The sequence below is a fragment of the Oncorhynchus masou genome, unplaced genomic scaffold (genome assembly GCF_036934945.1).
Source record: "Oncorhynchus masou masou isolate Uvic2021 unplaced genomic scaffold, UVic_Omas_1.1 unplaced_scaffold_487, whole genome shotgun sequence".
In the NCBI taxonomy this organism is placed as follows: Eukaryota; Metazoa; Chordata; class Actinopteri; order Salmoniformes; family Salmonidae; genus Oncorhynchus; species Oncorhynchus masou.
In genome coordinates this window covers 229,205-248,126 of record NW_027011265.1, presented here as the reverse complement: position 1 = coordinate 248,126, position 18,922 = coordinate 229,205, and the positions used below count along the sequence as shown (strand labels likewise).

The window sequence follows — 18,922 nt, the reverse complement described above, 5'->3', positions numbered from 1 at the left end:
TCTATGTTCGTCTCTGTCTATGTTCGTGTCTGTCTCTGTCTGTCTGTCTCTGTCTCTCCTGTCTATGTTCGTCTCTGTCTCTGTCTATGTTCGTCTCTGTCTATGTTCTCTGTCTGTCTATGTTCGTCTCTGTCTCTGTTCGTCTCTGTCTCTGTTCGTCTCTGTCTCTGTCTCTGTTCGTCTCTGTCTCTGTTCGTCTCTGTCTATGTTCGTCTCTGTCTATGTTCGTCTCTGTCTATGTTCGTCTCTGTCTCTGTTCGTCTCTGTCTCTGTCTATGTTCGTCTCTGTCTATGTTCGTCTCTGTCTATGTTCGTCTCTGTCTATGTTCGTCTCTGTCTCTGTCTATGTTCGTCTCTGTCTCTGTCTATGTTCGTCTCTGTCTCTGTTCGTTTTTGTCTCTGTCTATGTTCGTCTCTGTCTCTGTCTGTCTCTGTCTATGTTCGTCTCTGTCTCTGTCTATGTTCGTCTATGTTTGTCTCTGTCTATGTTCGTCTCTGTCTCTGTTCGTGTCTGTCTCTGTTCGTCTTTGTCTCTGTCTCTGTCTATGTTCGTCTCTGTCTCTGTTCGTCTTTGTCTCTGTCTATGTTCGTCTCTGTCTCTGTCTAAGATCGTGTCTGTCTCTGTCTATGTTCGTCTCTGTCTCTGTCTATGTTCGTCTATGTTTGTCTCTGTCTATGTTCGTCTCTGTCTCTGTCCCTGTTCGTCTCTGTCCCTGTTCGTCTCTGTCACTGTTCGTCTCTGTCTATGTTCGTGTCTGTCTGTCTCTGTCTATGTTCGTCTCTGTCTATGTTCGTCTCTGTCTCTGTCTATGTTCGTCTCTGTCTATGTTCGTCTCCGTCTCTGTCTATGTTCGTCTCCGTCTCTGTCTATGTTCGTCTCCGTCTCTGTCTATGTTCGTCTCTGTCTCTGTCTATGTTCGTCTCTGTCTCTGTCTATGTTCGTCTCTGTCTATGTTCGTCTCTGTCTATGTTCGTCTCTGTCTCTGTCTATGTTCGTCTCTGTCTATGTTCTTCTCTGTCTCTGTTCGTGTCTGTCTCTGTTCGTGTCTGTCTCTGTTCGTCTCTGTCTATGTTCGTCTCTGTCTCTGTTCGTCTCTGTTCGTCTCTGTCTATGTTCGTCTCTGTCTATGTTCGTCTCTGTCTCTGTTCGTCTCTGTCTCTGTTCGTCTCTGTCCCTGTCTCTGTTCGTGTCTGTCTCTGTTCGTCTCTGTCTATGTTCGTCTCTGTCTCTCTTCGTCTATGTTCGTCTCTGTCTATGTTCGTCTCTGTCTCTGTTCGTCTCTGTCTCTGTTCGTCTCTGTCTCTGTTCGTCTCTGTCCCTGTCTCTGTTCGTCTCTGTCTCTGTTCGTCTCTGTCTCTGTTCGTCTCTGTCTCTGTTCGTCTCTGTTCGTCTATGTTCATGTCTGTCTCTGTTCGTCTATGTTCGTTTCTGTCTATGATCGTCTCTGTCTCTGTCTATGTTCGTCTCTGTCTATGTTCGTCTCTGTCTATGTTCGTCTCTGTCTATGTTCGTCTCTGTCTCTGTTCGTCTCTGTCTATGTTCGTCTCTGTCTATGTTCGTCTCTGTCTATGTTCGTCTCCGTCTCTGTCTATGTTCGTCTCCGTCTCTGTCTATGTTCGTCTCCGTCTCTGTCTATGTTCGTCTCCGTCTCTGTCTATGTTCGTCTCCGTCTCTGTCTATGTTCGTCTCTGTCTATGTTCGTCTCTGTCTATGTTCGTCTCTGTCTATGTTCGTCTCTGTCTATGTTCGTCTCTGTCTATGTTCGTCTCTGTCTCTGTCTATGTTCGCCTCTCTGTCTCTGTCTGTCTGTCTGTTCTGTTCGTCTGTCTCTGTTCGTGTCTGTCTCTGTTCGTGTCTGTCTCTGTTCGTGTCTGTCTCTGTTCGTGTCTGTCTCTGTTCGTCTCTGTCTCTGTTCGTCTCTGTCTATGTTCGTCTCTGTCTCTGTCTATGTTCGTCTCTGTCTATGTTCGTCTCTGTCTATGTTCGTCTCTGTCTATGTTCTTCTCTGTCTATGTTCGTCTCTATCTCTGTCTATGATCGTGTCTGTCTCTGTTCGTCTCCGTCTATGTTCGTCTCTGTCTCTGTCTATGATCGTGTCTGTCTCTGTCTATGTTCGTCTCTGTCTCTGTCTATATTCGTCTCTGTCTATGTTCTTCTCTGTCTATGTTCGTCTCCGTCTCCGTCTATGATCGTGTCTGTCTCTGTCTGTTCGTGTCTGTCTCTGTCTGTTCGTGTCTGTCTATGTTTGTCTCTGTCTCTGTCTATGTTCGTCTCTGTCTCTGTCTATGTTCGTCTCTGTCTCTGTCTATGTACGTCTCTGTCTCTGTCTATGTTCGTGTCTGTCTCTCTCTCTGTTCGTCTCTGTCTCTGTTCGTCTCTGTCTCTGTTCGTCTCTGTCTCTGTTCGTCTCTGTCTCTGTTCGTCTCTGTCTCTGTTCGTCTCTGTCTCTGTTCGTCTCTGTCTCTGTTCGTCTCTGTCTATGTTCGTGTCTGTCTATGTTCGTGTCTGTCTCTGTCTATGTTCGTGTCTCTCTGTCTATGTTCGTCTCTGTCTATGTTCGTCTGTCTCTGTCTCTGTTCGTCTCTGTCTATGTTCGTGTCTGTCTCTGTCTATGTCTCTGTTCTGTCTCTGTCTATGTTCGTCTCTGTCTATGTTCGTCTCTGTCTATGTTCGTCTCTGTCTATGTTCGTCTCTGTCTCTGTCTATGTTTGTCTCTGTCTCTGTCTATGTTCGTCTCTGTCTCTGTCTCTTTGTCTCTGTCTCTGTCTATGTTCGTCTCTGTCTCTGTCTATGTTTTGTCTCTGTCTATGTTCGTCTCTGTCTCTGTTAAGTTCTGTCTGTCTGTCTCTGTCTATGTTCGTCTCTGTCTCTGTCTATGTTCGTCTGTTTGTCTCTGTCTATGTTCGTCTCTGTCTCTGTTCGTGTCTGTCTCTGTTTGTCTTTGTCTCTGTCTCTGTCTATGTTCGTCTCTGTCTCTGTTCGTCTCTGTCTCTGTCTATGTTCGTCTCTGTCTCTGTCTATGTTCGTGTCTGTCTCTGTCTATGTTCGTCTCTGTCTCTGTCTATGTTCGTCTATGTTCTGTCTCTGTCTATGTGTCTCTGTCTCTGTCTCTGTCTATCTCTGTCTCTGTTCGTCTCTGTCTACTGTTCTATGTTCGTGTCTGTCTGTCTCTGTCTATGTTCGTCTCTGTCTATGTTCGTCTCTGTCTCTGTCTATGTTCGTCTCTGTCTATGTTCGTCTCCGTCTCTGTCTATGTTCGTCTCCGTCTCTGTCTATGTTCGTCTCCGTCTCTGTCTATGTTCGTCTCCGTCTCTGTCTATGTTCGTCTCTGTCTCTGTCTATGTTCGTCTCTGTCTATGTTCGTCTCTGTCTCTGTCTATGTTCGTCTCTGTCTATGTTCGTCTCTGTCTCTGTCTATGTTCGTCTCTGTCTCTGTCTATGTTCTTCTCTGTCTCTCTTCGTGTCTGTCTCTGTTCGTGTCTGTCTCTGTTCGTCTCCGTCTATGTTCGTCTCTGTCTCTGTCTATGTTCGTCTCTGTCTCTGTCTATGTTCGTCTCTGTCTCTGTCTATGTTCGTCTCTGTCTATGTTCGTCTCTGTCTATGTTCGTCTCTGTCTCTGTTCGTCTCTGTCTCTGTTCGTCTCTGTCCCTGTCTCTGTTCGTCTCTGTCTCTGTTCGTCTCTGTCTCTGTTCGTCTCTGTCTCTGTTCGTCTCTGTTCGTCTATGTTCATGTCTGTCTCTGTTCGTCTATGTTCGTTTCTGTCTATGTTCGTCTCTGTCTCTGTCTATGTTCGTCTCTGTCTATGTTCGTCTCTGTCTCTGTTCGTCTCTGTCTATGTTCGTCTCTGTCTATGTTCGTCTCTGTCTATGTTCGTCTCTGTCTATGTTCGTCTCTGTCTATGTTCGTCTCTGTCTATGTTCGTCTCTGTCTATGTTCGTCTCTGTCTATGTTCGTCTCTGTCTATGTTCGTCTCCGTCTCTGTCTATGTTCGTCTCTGTCTCTGTCTATGTTCGTCTCTGTCTCTGTCTATGTTCGTCTCTGTCTATGTTCGTCTCTGTCTATGATCGTGTCTGTCTATGATCGTGTCTGTCTATGTTCGTGTCTGTCTATGTTCGTCTCTGTCTATGTTCGTCTCTGTCTATGTTCGTCTCTGTCTATGTTCGTCTCTGTCTATGTTCGTCTCTGTCTATGTTCGTCTCTGTCTATGTTCGTCTCTGTCTATGTTCGTCTCTGTCTCTGTCTATGTACGTCTCTGTCTCTGTTTCTGTCTCTGTCTCTGTTCGTCTCTGTCTCTCTCTCTGTTCGTCTCTGTCTCTGTTCGTCTCTGTTCGTCTCTGTCTCTGTTCGTCTCTGTCTTTGTTCATGTCTGTCTATGTTCGTGTCTGTCTCTGTCTATGTTCGTGTCATTCTCTGTCTATGTTCGTCTCTGTCTATGTTCGTGTCTGTCTCTGTCTATGTTCGTGTCTGTCTCTGTCTATGTTCGTGTCTGTCTCTGTCTATGTTCGTCTCTGTCTATGTTCGTGTCTGTCTCTGTCTATGTTCGTGTCTGTCTCTGTCTATGTTCGTCTCTGTCTCTGTCTATGTTCGTCTCTGTCTATGTTCGTCTCTGTCTATGTTCGTGTCTGTCTCTGTCTATGTTCGTCTCTGTCTATGTTCGTCTCTGTCTCTGTCTATGTTCGTCTATGTTCGTCTCTGTCTATGTTCGCCTCTGTCTATGTTCGTCTCTGTCTATGTCTCTGTCTATGTTCGTCTCTGTCTCTGTCTATGTTCGTCTCTGTCTATGTTCGTCTCTGTCTCTGTCCCTGTGTTCTGTCCTGTCTCTCTGTCTCTGTCTCGTCTCTGTCTATGTTCGTCTCTGTCTATGTTCGTGTCTCTGTCTCTGTCTATGTTCGTCTCTGTCTATGTTCGTCTCTGTCTCTGTTCGTCTCTGTCTCTGTTCGTCTCTGTCTCTGTTCGTCTCTGTCTCTGTCTCTGTTCGTCTCTGTCTCTGTCTATGTTCGTGTCTGTCTCTGTCTATGTTCGTCTCTGTCTCTGTTCGTCTCTGTCTTCTCTGTCTCTGTCTATGTTCGTCTCTGTCTCTGTCTATGTTCGTCTCTGTCTATGTTCGTCTCTGTCTATGTTCGTCTCTGTCTCTGTTCGTCTCTGTCTCTGTTCGTCTCTGTCTCTGTCTATGTTCGTCTCTGTCTCTGTCTAAGATCGTGTCTGTCTCTGTCTATGTTCGTCTCTGTCTCTGTCTCTGTTCGTGTCTGTCTCTGTCTCTGTTCGTCTCTGTCTCTGTTCGTCTCTGTCTCTGTTCGTCTCTGTCTATGTTCATCTCTGTTCGTCTCTGTCTCTGTTCATGTCTGTCTATGTTCGTGTCTGTCTCTGTCTATGTTCGTGTCATTCTCTGTCTATGTTCGTCTCTGTCTATGTTCGTGTCTGTCTCTGTCTATGTTCGTGTCTGTCTCTGTCTATGTTCGTCTCTGTCTATGTTCGTGTCTGTCTCTGTCTATGTTCGTCTCTGTCTATGTTCGTCTCTGTCTATGTTCGTCTCTGTCTATGTTCGTCTCTGTCTATGTTCGTCTCTGTCTATGTTCGTCTCTGTCTCTGTCTATGTTCGTCTCTGTCTATGTCGTCTCTGTCTATGTTCTCTCTGTCTCTGTCTCTGTCTCTGTCTCTGTCTCTGTCTATGTTCGTCTCTGTCTCTGTCTCTGTTCGTCTCTGTCTCTGTTCTCTCTGTCTATGTTCGTCTCTGTCTATGTTCGTCTCTGTCTCTGTTCGTCTCTGTCTCTGTCTATGTTCGTCTCTGTCTCTGTCTATGTTCGTGTCTGTCTCTGTCTCTGTCGTCTCTGTCTCTGTCTCTGTTCTCTGTCTCTGTCTCTGTTCGTCTGTCTGTCTCTGTCTCTGTCTCTGTCTCTGTTCGTCTCTGTCTATGTTCGTCTCTGTCTCTATGTTCGTCTCTGTCTCTGTTCATGTCTGTCTATGTTCGTGTCTGTCTCTGTCTATGTTCGTCTCTTCTCTGTCTATGTTCGTCTCTGTCTATGTTCGTGTCTGTCTCTGTCTATGTTCGTGTCATTCTCTGTCTATGTTCGTCTCTGTCTATGTTCGTGTCTGTCTCTGTCTATGTTCGTGTCTGTCTCTGTCTATGTTCGTCTCTGTCTATGTTCGTCTCTGTCTATGTTCGTCTCTGTCTATGTTCGTGTCTGTCTCTGTCTATGTTCGTCTCTGTCTATGTTCGTCTCTGTCTATGTTCGTCTCTGTCTCTGTCTATGTCTCTGTCTATGTTCGTCTCTGTCTATGTTCGTCTCTGTCTATGTTCGTCTCTGTCTCTGTCTATGTCTCTGTCTATGTTCGTCTCTGTCTCTGTCTATGTTCGTCTCTGTCTATGTTCGTCTCTGTCTCTGTCCCTGTTCGTCTCTGTCCCTGTTCGTCTCTGTCCCTGTTCGTCTCTGTCTCTGTTCGTCTCTGTCTATGTTCGTCTCTGTCTCTGTCTATGTTCGTCTCTGTCTATGTTCGTCTCTGTCTATGTTCGTCTCTGTCTCTGTTCGTCTCTGTCTCTGTTCGTCTCTGTCTCTGTTCGTCTCTGTCTCTGTTCGTCTCTGTCTCTGTCTATGTTCGTGTCTGTCTCTGTCTATGTTCGTCTCTGTCTCTGTTCTGTCTCTGTCTCTCTGTTCGTCTATGTTCTCTCGTCTGTCTCTCTGTCTATGTTCGTCTCTGTCTATGTTCGTCTCTGTCTATGTTCGTCTATGTTCGTCTCTGTCTATGTTCGTCTCTGTCTATGTTCGTCTCTGTCTCTGTCTATGTCTGTTGTCTCTGTCTATGTTCGTCTCTGTCTCTGTCTAAGATCGTGTCTCGTCTCTGTCTATGTTCGTCTCTGTCTCTGTCTATGTTCGTCTCTCTGTCTGTTCGTGTCTGTCTATGTTTGTCTCTGTCTCTGTCTATGTTCGTCTCTGTCTATGTTCGTCTCTGTCTATGTTCGTCTCTGTCTCTGTTCATGTCTGTCTATGTTCGTGTCTGTCTCTGTCTATGTTCGTGTCATTCTCTGTCTATTTTCGTCTCTGTCTATGTTCGTGTCTGTCTCTGTCTATGTTTGTGTCTGTCTCTGTCTATGTTCGTCTCTGTCTATGTTCGTGTCTGTCTCTGTCTATGTTCGTCTCTGTCTATGTTCGTCTCTGTCTATGTTCGCCTCTGTCTATGTTCGTCTCTGTCTATGTCTCTGTCTATGTTCGTCTCTGTCTCTGTCTATGTTCGTCTCTGTCTATGTTCGTCTCTGTCTCTGTCCCTGTTCGTCTCTGTCTCTGTTCGTCTCTGTCTATGTTCGTCTCTGTCTCTGTTCGTCTCTGTCTCTGTTCGTCTCTGTCTCTGTCTCTGTTCGTCTCTGTCTCTGTTCGTCTCTGTCTCTGTCTATGTTCGTCTCTGTCTATGTTCGTCTCTGTCTATGTTCGTCTCTGTCTATGTTCGTCTCTGTCTCTGTTCGTTTTTGTCTCTGTCTATGTTCGTCTCTGTCTCTGTCTAAGATCGTGTCTGTCTCTGTCTATGTTCGTCTCTGTCTCTGTCTATGTTCGTCTATGTTTGTCTCTGTCTATGTTCGTCTCTGTCTCTGTTCGTGTCTGTCTCTGTTCGTCTTTGTCTCTGTCTCTGTCTATGTTCGTCTCTGTCTCTGTTCTGTCTTTGTCTCTGTCTATGTTCGTCTCTGTCTCTGTCTATGATCGTGTCTGTCTCTGTCTATGTTCGTCTCTGTCTCTGTCTCTGTCTCTGTTCGTCTATGTTCGTCTCTGTCTATGTTCGTCTCTGTTTGTCTCTGTCTATGTTCGTCTCTGTCTCTGTCTATGTTCGTCTCTGTCTTTGTTCGTCTCTGTCTATGTTCGTCTCTGTCTATGTCTCTGTCTATGTTCGTCTCTGTCTATGTTCGTCTCTGTCTCTGTTCTGTCTCTGTCTCTGTCTCTGTCTCTGTCTCTGTTCTCTCTGTCTCTGTTCGTCTCTGTCTCTGTTCGTCTCTGTCTCTGTCCGTCTCTGTCTCTGTTCGTCTCTGTCTATGTTCGTCTCTGTCTCTGTCTATGTTCGTGTCTGTCTCTGTCTATGTTCGTCTCTGTCTCTGTTCGTCTCTGTCTCTATGTCTGTCGTGTCTGTCTCTGTCTATGTTCGTCTCTGTCTATGTTCGTCTCTGTCTATGTTCGTCTCTGTCTATGTTCGTCTCTGTCTCTGTTCTATCTTTGTCTCTGTCTCTGTCTATGTTCGTCTCTGTCTCTGTTCGTCTTTGTCTCTGTCTATGTTCGTCTCTGTCTCTGTCTATGATCGTCTCTGTCTCTGTCTATGTCTCTGTCTATGTCTCTGTCTATGTTCGTGTCTGTCTCTCTCTGTCTATGTCTGTCTATGTTCTCTCTGTCTATGTTCGTCTCTGTCTCTGTCTATGTCTGTCTCTGTCTCTGTTCTGTGTCTCTGTCTATGTTCGTCTCTGTCTCTGTCTATGTTCGTGTCTGTCTATGTTCGTCTCTGTCTCTGTTCGTCTCTGTCTCTGTTCGTCTCTCTGTCTATGTTCGTCTCTGTCTCTGTCTATGTTCGTCTCTGTCTCTGTTCGTCTCTGTCTATGTCGTCTCTGTCTATGTTCGTCTCTGTCTATGTTCTCTCTGTCTATGTCTCTGTCTATGTTCGTCTCTGTCTATGTTCGTCTCTGTCTCTGTCTATGTTCGTCTCTGTCTCTGTCTATGTACGTCTCTGTCTCTGTCTATGTACGTCTCTGTCTCTGTCTATGTTCGTCTCTGTCTATGATCGTGTCTGTCTATGTTCGTCTCTGTCTATGTTCGTCTGTCTCTGTCTATGTTCGTCTCTGTCTCTGTCTATGTTCTCTCTGTCTATGTTCTGTCTCTGTCTATGTCTCTGTCTATGTTCGTCTCTGTCTATGTTCGTCTCTGTCTATGTTCTTCTCTGTCTCTGTCCCTGTTCGTCTCTGTCTCTGTTCGTCTCTGTCTCTGTTCGTCTCTGTCTATGTTCGTGTCTGTCTGTCTCTGTCTATGTTCGTCTCTGTCTATGTTCATCTCCGTCTCTGTCTATGATCGTGTCTGTCTCTGTCTGTTCGTGTCTGTCTATGTTTGTCTCTGTCTCTGTCTATGTTTGTCTCTGTCTCTGTCTATGTTCGTCTCTGTCTCTGTTCGTCTCTGTCTATGTTCGTCTCTGTCTCTGTCTATGTCGTGTCTGTCTCTGTTCGTCTCTGTCTATGTTCGTCTCTGTCTCTGTCTATGTTCGTCTCTGTCTATGTTCGTGTCTGTCTATGTTCGTCTCTGTCTATGTTCGTCTCTGTCTATGTTCGTCTCTGTCTCTGTCTATGTTCGTCTCTGTCTCTGTCTATGTACGTCTCTGTCTCTGTTTCTGTCTCTGTTCGTCTCTGTCTCTGTTCGTCTCTGTCTCTGTTCGTCTCTGTCTCTGTTCGTCTCTGTCTCTGTCTCTCTGTCTCTGTTCTCTCTGTCTCTGTTCGTCTCTGTCTTGTTCATGTCTGTCTATGTCTCTGTCTGTCTCTGTCTATGTTCGTGTCTGTCTCTGTCTATGTTCGTCTCTGTCTATGTTCGTGTCTGTCTGTCTATGTTCGTCTCTGTCTCTGTCTATGTTCGTGTCTGTCTCTGTCTATGTTCGTCTGTCTCTGTCTATGTTCGTCTCTGTCTATGTTCGTCTCTGTCTCTGTCTATGTTCGTCTCTGTCTCTGTCTATGTTCGTCTCTGTCTCTGTCTATGTTCGTCTCTGTCTATGTTCGTCTCTGTCTCTGTCTATGTTCTGTCTATGTCTCTCTGTCTATGTTCGTCTCTGTCTATGTTCTCTCTGTCTCTGTCTATGTCTCTCTGTCTATGTTCGTCTCTGTCTCTGTCTCTGTCTCTGTCTATGTTCGTCTCTGTCTATGTTCGTCTCTGTCTCTGTTCGTCTTTGTCTCTGTCTCTGTCTATGTTTGTCTCTGTCTCTGTCTAAGATCGTGTCTGTCTCTGTCTATGTTCGTCTCTGTCTATGTTCGTCTCTGTCTCTGTTCGTGTCTGTCTCTGTTCGTCTTTGTCTCTGTCTATGTTCGTCTCTGTCTCTGTTCGTCTTTGTCTCTGTCTATGTTCGTCTCTGTCTCTGTCTAAGATCGTGTCTGTCTCTGTCTATGTTCGTCTCTGTCTCTGTCTCTGTCTATGTTCGTCTATGTTTGTCTCTGTCTATGTTCGTCTATGTTTGTCTCTGTCTATGTTCGTCTCTGTCTCTGTCCCTGTTCATCTCTGTCCCTGTTCGTCTCTGTCTATGTTCGTGTCTGTCTGTCTCTGTCTATGTTCGTCTCTGTCTCTGTTCTGTCTCTGTCTCTGTTCGTCTCTGTCTCTGTTCGTCTCTGTCTCTGTTCGTCTCTGTTCGTCTCTGTCTCTGTTCGTCTCTGTCTCTGTTCGTCTCTGTCTATGTTCGTCTCTGTCTCTGTCTATGTTCGTGTCTGTCTCTGTCTATGTTCGTCTCTGTCTCTGTTCGTCTCTGTTCGTCTATGTTCGTGTCTGTCTCTCTTCGTCTATGTTCGTCTCTGTCTATGTTCGTCTCTGTCTATGTTCGTCTCTGTCTATGTTCGTCTCTGTCTCTGTTCGTCTTTGTCTCTGTCTCTGTCTATGTTCGTCTCTGTCTCTGTTCGTCTTTGTCTCTGTCTATGTTCGTCTCTGTCTCTGTCTATGATCGTCTGTCTCTGTCTCTGTTCGTCTCTGTCTCTGTCTATGTTGTCTGTCTCTGTCTGTTCTCTGTCTATGTTCGTCTCTGTCTATGTTCGTCTCTGTCTCTGTCTATGTTCGTGTCTGTCTCTGTTCGTCTCTGTCTATGTTCGTCTCCGTCTCTGTCTATGTCTCTGTCTATGTTCGTCTCTGTCTCTGTCGTCTCTGTCTATGTTCGTCTCTGTCTATGTTCGTCTCTGTCTCTGTCTATGTTCGTCTCTGTCTCTGTTCGTCTCTGTCTATGTTCGTCTCTGTCTCTGTCTATGTCGTGTCTGTCTCTGTTCTCTCTGTCTATGTTCGTCTCTGTCTATGTTCGTCTCTGTCTATGTTCGTCTCTGTCTATGTTCGTCTCTGTCTCTGTTCGTCTCTGTCTATGTTTGTCTCTGTCTATGTTCGTCTCTGTCTCTGTCTATGTTCGTCTCTGTCTCTGTCTATGTTCGTCTCTGTCTCTGTCTATGTTCGTCTCTGTCTATGTTCGTCTCTGTCTATGTTCGTCTCTGTCTATGTTCGTCTCTGTCTATGTTCGTCTCTGTCTATGTTCGTCTCTGTCTATGTTCGTCTCTCTATGTCTCTGTCTATGTTCGTCTCTGTCTATGTTCGTCTCTGTCTATGTTCTTCTCTGTCTCTGTCTGTCTCTCTGTCCCTGTTCGTCTCTGTCTCTGTTCGTCTCTGTCTATGTTCGTGTCTGTCTGTCTCTGTCTATGTTCGTCTCTGTCTATGTTCATCTCCGTCTCTGTCTATGATCGTGTCTGTCTCTGTCTGTTCGTGTCTGTCTATGTTTGTCTCTGTCTCTGTCTATGTTTGTCTCTGTCTCTGTCTATGTTCGTCTCTGTCTCTGTCTCTCTGTCTATGTTCGTCTCTGTCTCTGTCTATGATCGTGTCTGTCTCTGTCTCTGTCTATGTTCGTCTCTGTCTCTGTCTATGTTCGTCTCTGTCTATGATCGTGTCTGTCTATGTTCGTCTCTGTCTATGTTCGTCTCTGTCTATGTTCGTCTCTGTCTCTGTCTATGTTCGTCTCTGTCTCTGTCTATGTACGTCTCTGTCTCTGTCTGTCTCTGTTCGTCTCTGTCTCTGTCTCTGTTCGTCTCTGTCTCTGTTCGTCTCTGTCTCTGTTCGTCTCTGTCTCTGTTCGTCTCTGTCTCTGTTCGTCTCTGTCTCTGTTCGTCTCTGTCTTTGTTCATGTCTGTCTATGTTCGTGTCTGTCTCTGTCTATGTTCGTGTCTCTGTCTATGTTCGTCTCTGTCTATGTTCGTGTCTGTCTCTGTCTATGTTCGTCTCTGTCTCTGTCTATGTTCGTCTCTGTCTCTGTCTATGTTCGTCTCTGTCTATGTTCGTCTCTGTCTCTGTCTATGTTCGTCTATGTTCGTCTCTGTCTATGTTCGCCTCTGTCTATGTTCGTCTCTGTCTCTGTCTATGTTCGTCTCTGTCTATGTTCGTCTCTGGCTCTGTTCGTCTCTGTCTATGTTCGTCTCTGTCTATGTTCGTCTCTGTCTCTGTTCGTCTTTGTCTCTGTCTCTGTCTATGTTTGTCTCTGTCTCTGTCTAAGATCGTGTCTGTCTCTGTCTATGTTCGTCTCTGTCTATGTTCGTCTCTGTCTCTGTTCGTCTCTGTCTCTGTTCGTCTCTGTCTCTGTCTATGTTCGTCTCTGTCTCTCTTCGTCTATGTTCGTCTCTGTCTATGTTCGTCTCTGTCTCTGTCTATGTTCGTCTCTGTCTATGTTCGTCTCTGTCTCTGTCTATGTTCGTCTATGTTCGTCTCTGTCTATGTTCGCCTCTGTCTATGTTCGTCTCTGTCATGTCTCTGTCTATGTTCGTCTCTGTCTCTGTCTATGTTCGTCTCTGTCTATGTTCGTCTCTGTCTCTGTCCCTGTTCGTCTCTGTCCCTGTTCGTCTCTGTCTCTGTTCGTCTCTGTCTATGTTCGTGTCTGTCTGTCTCTGTCTATGTTCGTCTCTGTCTATGTTCGTCTCTGTCTATGTTCGTCTCTGTCTCTGTTCGTCTCTGTCTCTGTTCGTCTCTGTCTCTGTCTCTGTTCGTCTCTGTCTCTGTTCGTCTCTGTCTCTGTCTATGTTCGTGTCTGTCTCTGTCTATGTTCGTCTCTGTCTCTGTTCGTCTCTGTTCGTCTATGTTCGTGTCTGTCTCTCTTCGTCTATGTTCCTCTCTGTCTATGTACGTCTCTGTCTATGTTCGTCTCTGTCTATGTTCGTCTCTGTCTCTGTCTATGTTCGTCTCTGTCTATGTTCGTCTCTGTCTATGTTCGTCTCTGTCTATGTTCGTCTCTGTCTATGTTCGTCTCTGTCTCTGTTCGTCTTTGTCTCTGTCTATGTTCGTCTCTGTCTCTGTTCGTCTTTGTCTCTGTCTATGTTCGTCTCTGTCTCTGTCTAAGATCGTGTCTGTCTCTGTCTATGTTCGTCTCCGTCTCTGTCTATGATCGTGTCTGTCTCTGTCTGTTCGTGTCTGTCTATGTTTGTCTCTGTCTCTGTCTATGTTCGTCTCTGTTCGTCTCTGTCTATGTTCGTCTCTGTCTCTGTCTATGTTCGTCTCTGTCTATGTTCGTCTCTGTCTATGTTCGTCTCTGTCTCTGTTCGTCTCTGTCTCTGTCTATGTTCGTCTCTGTTCTGTGTCTATGTTCGTGTCTGTCTCTCTTCGTCTATGTTCGTCTCTGTCCATGTTCGTCTCTGTCTATGTTCGTCTCTGTCTGTGTCTGTCTCTCTTCGTCTATGTTCGTCTCTGTCCATGTTCGTCTCTGTCTATGTTCGTCTCTGTCTATGTTCGTCTCTGTCTCTGTCTATGTTCGTCTCTGTCTCTGTCTATGTTCGTCTCTGTCTATGTTCGTCTCTGTCTATGTTCGTCTCTGTCTCTGTTCGTCTTTGTCTCTGTCTATGTTCGTCTCTGTCTCTGTTCGTTTTTGTCTCTGTCTATGTTCGTCTCTGTCTCTGTCTATGTTCGTCTATGTTTGTCTCTGTCTATGTTCGTCTCTGTCTCTGTTCGTGTCTGTCTCTGTTCGTCTTTGTCTCTGTCTCTGTCTCTGTTCGTGTCTGTCTCTGTTCGTCTTTGTCTCTGTCTATGTTCGTCTCTGTCTATGTTCGTCTCTGTCTCTGTTCGTCTTTGTCTCTGTCTATGTTCGTCTCTGTCTCTGTTCGTTTTTGTCTCTGTCTATGTTCGTCTCTGTCTCTGTCTAAGATCGTGTCTGTCTCTGTCTATGTTCGTCTCTGTCTCTGTCTATGTTCGTCTATGTTTGTCTCTGTCCCTGTTCGTCTCTGTTCTGTTCGTCTCTGTCTCTGTTCGTCTCTGTCTATGTTCGTCTCTGTTTCTGTTCGTCTCTGTCTCTGTTCGTCTCTGTCTCTGTTCGTCTCTGTCTCTGTTCGTCTCTGTCTCTGTTCGTCTCTGTCTCTGTCTATGTTCGTCTCTGTCTATGTTCGTCTCTGTCTCTGTTCGTCTCTGTCTATGTTCGTCTCTGTCTATGTTCATCTCTGTCTATGTTCGTCTCTGTCTATGTTCGTCTCTGTCTCTGTTCGTCTTTGTCTCTGTCTCTGTCTATGTTTGTCTCTGTCTCTGTCTAAGATCGTGTCTGTCTCTGTCTATGTTCGTCTCTGTCTATGTTCGTCTCTGTCTATGTTCGTCTCTGTCTCTGTTCGTCTCTGTCTCTGTTCGTCTCTGTCTCTGTTCGTCTCTGTCTCTGTCTATGTTCGTCTCTGTCTCTCTTCGTCTATGTTCGTCTCTGTCTATGTTCGTCTCTGTCTATGTTCGTCTCTGTCTCTGTCTATGTTCGTCTCTGTCTATGTTCGTCTCTGTCTCTGTCTATGTTCGTCTATGTTCGTCTCTGTCTATGTTCGCATCTGTCTATGTTCGTCTCTGTCGTCTGTCTCTGTCTATGTTCGTCTCTGTCTCTGTCTATGTTCGTCTCTGTCTATGTTCGTCTCTGTCTCTGTCCCTGTTCGTCTCTGTCTCTGTTCGTCTCTGTCTATGTTTGTGTCTGTCTGTCTCTGTCTATGTTCGTCTCTGTCTATGTTCGTCTCTGTCTATGTTCGTCTCTGTCTCTGTTCGTCTCTGTCTCTGTTCGTCTCTGTCTCTGTTCGTCTCTGTCTCTGTTCGTCTCTGTCTCTGTTCGTCTCTGTCTCTGTCTATGTTCGTGTCTGTCTCTGTCTATGTTCGTCTCTGTCTCTGTTCGTCTCTGTCTCTGTCTATGTTCGTCTCTGTCTATGTTCGTCTCTGTCTATGTTCGTCTCTGTCTCTGTTCGTCTGTCTCTGTCTATGTTCGTCTCTGTCTCTGTTCGTCTTTGTCTCTGTCTATGTTCGTCTCTGTCTAAGATCGTGTCTGTCTCTGTCTCTGTTCGTCTCCTCTGTCTCTGTCTATGTCGTCTGTCTCTGTCTATGTTCTGTCTCTGTCTCTGTCTCTGTCTATGTTCGTCTCTGTTCGTCTCTGTCTATGTTCGTCTCTGTCTCTGTCTATGTTCGTCTCTGTCTATGTTCGTCTCTGTCTATGTTCGTCTCTGTCTATGTTCGTCTCTGTCTCTGTTCGTCTCTGTCTCTGTTCGTCTCTGTCTCTGTCTATGTTCGTCTCTGTCTCTGTTCGTCTCTGTCTCTGTCTCTGTTCGTCTCTGTCTCTGTCTATGTTCGTCTCTGTCTCTCTTCGTCTATGTTCGTCTCTGTCTATGTTCGTCTCTGTCTCTGTTCGTCTCTGTCTCTGTTCGTCTCTGTCTATGTTCGTCTCTGTCTCTGTCTATGTTCGTCTCTGTCTATGTTCGTCTCTGTCTCTGTCTATGTTCGTCTATGTCTCTCTTCGTCTATGTTCGTCTCTGTCTATGTTCGTCTCTGTCTCTGTTCGTCTCTGTCTCTGTCTATGTTCGTCTCTGTTCGTCTCTGTCTATGTTCGTCTCTGTCTCTGTCTATGTTCGTCTCTGTCTCTGTCTATGTTCGTCTCTGTCTATGTTCGTCTCTGTCTATGTTTGTCTCTGTCTCTGTCTATGTTCGTCTCTGTTCGTCTCTGTCTATGTTCGTCTCTGTCTCTGTCTATGTTCGTCTCTGTCTATGTTCGTCTCTGTCTATGTTCGTCTCTGTCTCTGTCTATGTTCGTCTCTGTCTATGTTCGTCTCTGTCTATGTTCGTCTCTGTCTATGTTCGTCTCTGTCTCTGTTCGTCTCTGTCTCTGTCTATGTTCGTCTCTGTCTCTCTCTATGTTCGTGTCTGTCTGTCTATGTTCTCTCTGTCTCTGTTCGTCTCTGTCTCTGTTCGTCTCTGTCTCTGTCTATGTTCGTCTCTGTCTCTGTCTATGTTCGTCTCTGTCTATGTTCGTCTCTGTCTCTGTCTATGTTCGTCTCTGTCTCTCTTCGTCTATGTTCGTCTCTGTCTATGTTCGTCTCTGTCTCTGTTCGTCTCTGTCTCTGTTCGTCTCTGTCTCTGTCTATGTTCGTCTCTGTCTCTGTCTATGTTCGTCTCTGTCTATGTTCGTCTCTGTCTCTGTCTATGTTCGTCTATGTTCGTCTCTGTCTATGTTCGCATCTGTCTATGTTCGTCTCTGTCTGTCTCTGTCTATGTTCGTCTCTGTCTCTGTCTATGTTCGTCTCTGTCTATGTTCGTCTCTGTCTCTGTCCCTGTTCGTCTCTGTCTCTGTTCGTCTCTGTCTATGTTTGTCTCTGTCTGTCTCTGTCTATGTTCGTCTCTGTCTATGTTCGTCTCTGTCTATGTTCGTCTCTGTCTATGTTCGTCTCTGTCTCTGTTCGTCTCTGTCTCTGTTCGTCTCTGTCTCTGTCTCTGTTCGTCTCTGTCTCTGTTCGTCTCTGTCTCTGTCTCTGTTCGTCTCTGTCTCTGTTCGTCTCTGTCTCTGTCTATGTTCGTGTCTGTCTCTGTCTATGTTCGTCTCTGTCTATGTTCGTCTCTGTCTATGTTCGTCTCTGTCTATGTTCGTCTCTGTCTCTGTCTATGTTCGTCTCTGTCTATGTTCGTCTCTGTCTATGTTCGTGTCTGTCTCTGTCTCGTCTCTGTCTCTGTCTTTGTTCGTCTCTGTCTCTCTTCGTCTCTGTCTCTGTTCGTCTCTGTCTATGTTCGTCTCTGTCTCTGTCTATGTTCGTCTCTGTCTATGTTCGTCTCTGTCTCTGTCTATGTTCGTCTCTGTCTCTGTCTATGTTCGTCTCTGTCTATGTTCGTCTCTGTCTCTGTCTATGTTCGTCTCTGTCTATGTTCGTCTCTGTCTGTCTCGTCTCTGTTCTGTCTCTGTCTATGTTCGTCTCTGTCTATGTTCGTCTCTGTCTATGTTCGTCTCTGTCTCTGTCTCTGTCTATGTTCGTGTCTGTCTCTGTCTCTGTTCGTCTCTGTCTCTGTTCGTCTCTGTCTCTGTCTATGTTCGTCTCTGTCTCTGTCTCTGTCTCTGTCTATGTCTCTGTCTCTGTCTCTGTCTATGTTCGTGTCTGTCTCTGTCTATGTTCGTCTCTGTCTATGTTCGTCTCTGTCTATGTTCTGTCTGTCTCTGTCTATGTTCGTCTCTGTCTCTGTTCGTCTCTGTCTCTCTCTGTCTATGTTCGTGTCTGTCTCTGTCTATGTTCGTCTCTGTCTATGTTCGTGTCTCTCTGTCTCTCTGTCTCTGTCTATGTTCGTCTCTGTCTATGTTCGTCTCTGTCTCTGTTCGTCTCTGTCTCTGTCTATGTTCGTCTCTGTCTCTGTTCGTCTTTGTCTCTGTTCGTCTCTGTCTATGTTCGTCTCTGTCTATGTTCGTCTCTGTCTATGTTCGTCTCTGTCTATGTTCGTCTCTGTCTCTCTCTGTCTATGTTCGTCTCTGTCTATGTTCGTCTCTGTCTCTGTCTATGTTCGTCTCTGTCTCTGTTCGTGTTCGTCTCTGTCTATGTTCTGTCTCTGTCTATGTTCGTCTCTGTCTATGTTCGTCTCTGTCTATGTTCGTCTCTGTCTATGTTCTGTCTCTGTCTCGTCTCTGTCTATGTTCGTCTCTGTCTATGTTCGTCTCTGTCTCTCTCTGTCTATGTTCGTCTCTGTCTCTGTCTATGTCGTGTCTGTCTCTGTCTCTCTGTCTATGTTCGTCTCTGTCTCTGTCTATGTTCTGTCTCTGTCTCTGTCTCGTGTCTGTCTCTGTCTATGTCTCTGTCTCTGTTCGTCTCTGTCTATGTTCTGTCTCTGTCTCTGTCTCTGTTCGTCTCTGTCTATGTTCGTCTCTGTCTATGTTCGTCTCTGTCTATGTTCTCTCTGTCTCTGTTCGTCTCTGTCTCTGTTCGTCTCTCTCTGTCTCTGTCTATGTTCGTCTCTGTCTCTGTTCTATCTCTGTCTCTGTCTATGTTCGTCTCTGTCTCTGTTCTCTCTGTCTCTGTTCGTCTCTGTCTCTGTCTCTGTCTCTGTTCGTCTCTGTCTATGTTCGTCTCTGTCTCTGTCTCTGTCTATGTCGTCTCTGTCTATGTTCGTCTCTGTCTATGTTCGTCTCTGTCTATGTTCGTCTCTGTCTCTGTCTATGTTCGTCTCTGTCTCTGTCTATGTTCGTGTCTGTCTCTGTCTATGTTCGTCTCTGTCTCTGTCTATGTTCGTCTCTGTCTCTGTCTCGTCTCTGTCTATGTTCGTCTCTGTCTCTGTCTATGTTCTGTCTCTGTTCTGTCTCTGTTCTATGTCTGTCTCTGTTCGTCTCTGTCTATGTTCGTCTCTGTCTCTGTTCGTCTCTGTCTGTCTCTGTCTATGTTCGTCTCTGTCTATGTTCGTCTCTGTCTCTGTCTATGTTCGTCTCTGTCTATGTTCGTCTCTGTCTCTGTCTATGTTCGTCTGTCTCTGTCTATGTTCGTCTCTGTCTCTGTCTATGTTCGTCTCTGTCTATGTTCGTCTCTGTCTGTGTCTCTGTCTCTGTCTCTGTTCGTCTCTGTCTCTGTCTATGTTCGTCTCTGTCTATGTTCGTCTCTGTCTCTGTTCGTCTCTGTCTATGTTCGTCTCTGTCTATGTTCGTCTCTGTCTATGTTCTCTCTGTCTCTGTTCGTCTCTGTCTCTGTCTATGTCTCTCTGTCTCTGTTCGTCTCTGTCTATGTTCGTCTCTGTCTGTCTCTGTCTATGTTCGTCTCTGTCTATGTTCGTCTCTGTCTATGTTCGTCTCTGTCTATGTTCGTCTCTGTCTATGTTCTGTCTATGTCTCTGTCTATGTTCGTCTCTGTCTGTCTCTGTCTATGTTCGTCTCTGTCTCTGTCTATGTTCGTCTCTGTCTATGTTCGTCTCTGTCTCTGTCTATGTTCGTCTCTGTCTCTGTCTATGTCTGTCTCTG

The 18,922-nt window shown here is 45.8% G+C and overlaps 1 protein-coding gene across 5 annotated transcripts in view; it reads left to right on the top strand.

Moving 5' to 3' along the window:
- Window positions 1–18,922, top strand: part of LOC135535386 (butyrophilin subfamily 3 member A2-like) — a 165,954-nt gene that overhangs the window by 91,965 nt on the left and 55,067 nt on the right. The window lies entirely within an intron of this gene.